The sequence below is a fragment of the Bison bison genome, unplaced genomic scaffold (genome assembly GCF_000754665.1).
Source record: "Bison bison bison isolate TAMUID 2011002044 unplaced genomic scaffold, Bison_UMD1.0 scf7180017864108, whole genome shotgun sequence".
Lineage (NCBI taxonomy): Eukaryota > Metazoa > Chordata > Mammalia > Artiodactyla > Bovidae > Bison > Bison bison.
This window is the reverse complement of record NW_011494680.1, coordinates 5,831,099-5,836,670: the sequence shown is the minus strand read 5'-3', so window position 1 is coordinate 5,836,670 and position 5,572 is coordinate 5,831,099. Positions and strand designations below refer to the sequence as shown.

At 42.4% G+C, this 5,572-nt stretch overlaps 1 pseudogene; it reads right to left on the bottom strand.

Annotated features, from left to right (window-relative positions):
• Nucleotides 1-2,559: 2,559 nt before the first annotated feature.
• LOC104987912 overlaps nucleotides 2,560-5,572 on the bottom strand; it is a 13,353-nt pseudogene continuing 10,340 nt past the window's right edge.

Sequence of the window (5,572 nt, the reverse complement as noted above, 5' to 3'; positions counted from 1 at the left end):
AAAAAAACAAAAACAAAAACAAAAAACTATGAAATGGACTGAGAAGCTCACTGGGTATATGCGATGGAAACATGTCTGGGTAACCTGATTCTGCAGGTTCTCTGCTCCTTTTGCTGTCTTTATGCTATTTTACAACTCATTAATTTGTAAAAAAAACAAAAAACTGGTAATGATCCATGATTTTTGTCCACAGAAATACAAATCAATTGTGTCCAGTAGTTTGCTATGGATTATTCCCTGTGGTGGGATTCCCAGGTGACTCAGTGGTAGAGAATCTGCCTGCGCAGGCAGGAGACACAGGAGACATGGGTTCAATCCCTGGATAGGGAAGATTCCCTGGAGAAGGAAATGGTAACCCACTCCAGTATTCTTGCCTGGGAAATCCCATGGATGGAGGAGCATCTACAGTCCACGGGGTCTCAAATAGTTGTATATGACTGAGCACACACATGTGCATTCCCTGGGTGTAGTTCCATTTTGCTTCAATTTATAAATTAATGCCAATATTCTTCCAGTTTTCATTTGAGCCAACTGTAATTTCTTTTTGATTCTTTGATTAATAAGTTAAAATCTTTGACAATCATTGTATCTTTCTCCATGTGTTGATTGTATCTTTTTTAAAAGTCACCTTTTACCAACAGAGAGAGTGAACCAAGAACTTCCAGATGTCCAAGCTGGGTTTAGAAAAGAAAGAGGAACTAGAGATCAAATTGCCAACACTTGCTGGATTATACAGAAAGCAAGGGAGTTTCAAAAAATCATCTATCTCTGTTTCATTGACTACACTAAAGCCTTAGACTGTGTGGATCATGAGATGGGAATACCAGGCCATCTTACTTGTCTCCTGAGAAACCTGTATGCAGGTCAAGAAGCAACAGTTAGAACCCTGTGTGGAACAATTGATTGGTTCAAGAGGGGGAAAGGAGTACAACAGGGCTGTCTGCTGTCACCCTGTTTGTTTAACCTATGTGCTGAGCACATCATGAAAAATGCTGGTCTAGATGAGTTACAAGCTGGAATCAAGATAGGTGAGAGAAGCAACAAGCACCTCAGATATGCGGATGATACCACTCTAATGGCAGAAAATGAAGAGGAACTAAAGAGCCTTGATGAGGGTGAAGGAGGAGAGTGAAAGAGCCGACTTAAGACTAAATATTAAAAAAACTAAGATCATGGCATCCAGCCCCCATACTTCATGGCAAATAGAAGGGGAAAAGGTGGAAGTAGTGACAGATTTTCTCTTCTTGGGCTCCAAAATCACTGCAGACGGTGACTGCAGCCATGAAATCAGATGATTGCTTCTTGGCAGGAAAGTGATGACAAACATAGACAGTGTGTTGAAAAGTGGAGATATCACTCTGCTGACAAAGGTCCACATAGTCAAGGCTGTGGTCTTCCCAGTGAGAGCTGGACTGTAGAGAAGCCAGAACACCAAAGAATTGATGCCTTTGAACTGTGGTGCTGGAGAAGACTCCTGAAAGTCCCTTGGACAGCAAGGAGATCAAACTAGTCAATCTTAAGGGAGATCAACCCTGAATATTCACTGGAAAGACTGATGCTGAAGCTGAAGCTCCAGTATTTTGGTCATCTGATGTGCACAGATGACTTATTGGAAAAGTCCCTGATGCTGGGAAAGGTCAAGGGCAGAAGGAGAAGAGGGCGTAAGAGGATGAGACGGCTGGATGGCATCACCGATTCAATGGACATGAACTTGGGCAAACTCCAGTAGATGGTGAGGTACAGGGAGACCTGGCCTGCTGCAGTCCATGAAGTTGCAAATTGGTGGACATGACTGGGCAAACTGAGCAACAGCAAAGAGTGAGTGATAGTCACTCAGTCGCGTCCAGCTGTTTGTGACCCCATGGACTCTAGGCTGCCAGGCTCCTTCCTATGTGCATGGAATTCTGCAGGCAAGAATACTGAATTGGGTTGGCATTTCTTTCTCCAGGGGATCTTCCCAACCCAGGGATTGACACACAGGTCTGCATTGCAGGCAGATTCTTTACCATCTGAGCCACCAGGAAGCCTACTAAGAGACATTCTAAGTATAAAAGACAGATCAACTAAAAAAGTATCAGCAGATACATGCTTGACTTTATCTTATAATCTGTAGACAATATATTAGAATATGTAATGAATCCATACACTTTTTCCAAAGGAATACCCAAGATAGAAGTAGCAATAAAGTTATAACTGACAGTCACCACAGATTAAATAATTTAGATGAAGCTTACCTCTCTCGAAGAGATGGACTCTGGGCAAGTGGTTAGGAAGGAAATAACAGTGTGCTTTTAACTTTGTATGAAAAACAATGTTCAGTCCCATGTTGCCGAACACAGTTGTTTTTGCCAAATAAATCCTTTTCTTCAAATTTCTGTCGGAATGCTTTATTAAAACTCTGCTTCTGGCCTTTGTTTTGGAATCTGTTACTTTTGTTGCCACCTCCTGATTGCTGTCCTCTGAAGCTTTTACTTCTTTCCCACTGTCCCCTGACACCTCGGCTGTTCTCGCGCTGTCCCCTGAAGCCTCAATTGCCTTCCCCCTGTTGTGACATCGCTCTCATGGTCCTTCTAGCTCTGGTTGCTCTGTGGCCACAGAAAGGTTCCAATCGCCATGAATCATTCCACTTTTCCTGTTCTTCTGTTACTGATACAGTAGGGATATCAAAGCAAACACCCTGCTTTCCTTTGAGAAAGACCATTCCCTTCACTTTGGAATCAATATCCTCACCCAGTTGCTCTTTAAGTTCTTTCCAAGCATAACTAATGTTTGGCGTTTCAGTTGAGCATCACAGATCATGGTCACAAAGCCCGCATTTGAGTTGATCAAGGAGCGCTGATCTATTGATGTGGCACTGGAGAATTGGGCCAGGGCTGCTGCCAAAGCTTCCACAGCTCCCTTCTCCTCAATCAGCTTCTCAGCTGACTGCTTGAAGTGACCAATTGCAGTGGGAGGCACAGAGTCCAAGAGCCTGATGGCACCTTTGCTAGAAGCTTTTTTATTATCTCTGCTGCAGAAGGAATACCTATTCGCTTAAATTTAACTCTCACTTTTTGCTCCACTTGGGCTAACTCCATTTCTTCTGAGGGATTCCTGCCCGCAGTAGTAGATATAATGGTCATCTGAGTTAAATTCACCCATTCCAGTCCAATTTAGTTCACTGATTCCTAGAATGTCGACATTCACTCTTGGCATCTCTTGTTTGACTACTTCCAGTTTGCCTTGATTCATGGACCTGACATTCCAGGTTCCTATGCAATATTGCTCTTTACAGCATCGGACCTTGCTTCAATCACCAGTCACATCCACAGCTGGGTATTGTTTTTGCTTTGGCTCCATCCCTTCATTCTTTCTGGAGTTATTTCTCCACTGATCTCCAGTAGCATATTGGGCACCTACTGACCTAGGGAGTTCCTCTTTCAGTATCCTATCATTTTGCCTTTTCATACTGTTCATGGGGTTCTCAAGGCAAGAATACTGAATTGGTTTGCCATTCCCTTCTCCAGTGGACCACATTCTGTCAGATCTCTCCACCATGACCCGCCCGAATCCCTCAGAAGAAATGGAGTAGCCATGATGGTCAACAAAAGAGTCCGAAATGCAATACTTGGATGCAATCTCAAAAACAACAGAATGATCTCTGTTCGTATCCAAGGCAAACCATTCAATATCACAGTAATCCAAGTCTATGCCCCAACTAGTAATGCTGAAGAAGCTGAAGTTGAACGGTTCTATAAAGACCTACAAGATCTTTTAGAACTAACACCCAAAAAAAGATGTCCTTTTCATTATAGGGGACTGGAATGCAAAAGTAGGAAGTCAAGAAACACCTGGAGTAACAGGCAAATTTGGCCTTGGAATATGCAACGAAGCAGGGCAAAGACTAATAGAGTTTTGCCAAGAAAATGCAGTGGTCATAACAAACACCCTCTTCCAACAACACAAGAGAAGACTCTATACATGGACATCACCAGATGGTCAACACCGAAATCAGATTGATTATATTCTTTGCAGCCAAAGATGGAGATGCTCTATACAGTCAGCAAAAACAAGACCAGGAGCTGACTGTGGCTCAGACCATGAACTCCTTATTGCCAAATTCAGACTGAAATTGAAGAAAGTAGGGAAAACCACTAGACCATTCAGGTATGACCTAAATCAAATCCCTTATCGTTATACAGTGGAAGTGAGAAATAGATTTAAGGGCCTAGATCTGATAGATAGAGTGCCTGATGAACTATGGACTGAGGTTCGTGGCATTGTACAGGAGACAAGGATCAAGACCATCCCCATGGAAAAGAAATGCAAAAAAGCAAAATGGCTGTCTGGAGAGGCCTTACAAATAGCTATAAAAAGAAGAGAAGCGAAAAGCAAAGGAGAAAAGGAAAGATATAAGCATCTGAATGCAGAGTTCCAAAGAATAGCAAGAAGAGATAAGAAAGACTTCTTCAGCGATCAATGCAAAGAAATAGAGGAAAACAACAGAATGCGAAAGACTAGAGATCTCTTCCAGAAAATTAGAGACACCAAGGGAACATTTCATGCAAAGCTGGGCTCGATAAAGGACAGAAATGGTATGGACCTAACAGAAGCAGAAGATATTAAGAAGAGATGGCAAGAATACACAGAAGAACTGTACAAAAAAGATCTTCATGACCCAGATAATCACGATGGTGTGATCACTGACCTAGAGCCAGACATCCTGGAATGTGAAGTCAAGTGGGCCTTAGAAAGCATCACTATGAACAAAGCTAGTGGAGGTGATGGAATTCCAGTTGAGCTATTTCAAATCCTGAAAGATGATGGTGTGAAAATGCTGCACTCAATATGCCAGCAAATTTGGAAAACTCAGCAGTGGCCACAGGACTGGAAAAGGTCAGTTTTCATTCCAATCCCAAAGAAAGGCAATGCCAAAGAATGTTCAAACTACCACACAATTGCACTCATCTCACACCCTAGTAAAGTAATGCTCAAAATTCTCCAAGCCAGGCTTCAGCAATATGTGAACCGTGAACTTCCTGATGTTCAAGCTGGTTTTAGAAAAGGCAGAGGAACCAGAGATCAAATTGCCAACATCCGCTGGATCATGGAGAAAGCAAGAGAGTTCTAGAAAAACATCTATTTCTGCTTTATTGACTATGCCAAAGCCTTTGACTGTGTGGATCACAATAAACTGTGGAAAATTCTGAAAGAGATGGGAATATCAGACCACCTGATCTGCCTCTTGAGAAATTTGTATGCAGGCCAGGAAGCAACAGTTAGAACTGGACATGGAACAACAGACTGGTTCCAAATAGGAAAAGGAGTATGTCAAGGCTGTATATTGTCACCCTGATTATTTAACTTATATGCAGAGTATATCATGAGAAACGCTGGGCTGGAAGAAGCACAAGCTGGAATCAAGATTGCTGGGAGAAATATCAATAACCTCAGATATGCAGATGACACCACCCTTATGGCAGAAAGTGAAGAGGAACTAAAAAGCCTCTTGATGAAAGTGAAAGTGGAGAGTGAAAAAGTTGGCTTAAAGCTCAACATTCAGAAAACGAAGATCATGGCATCCGGTCCCTTT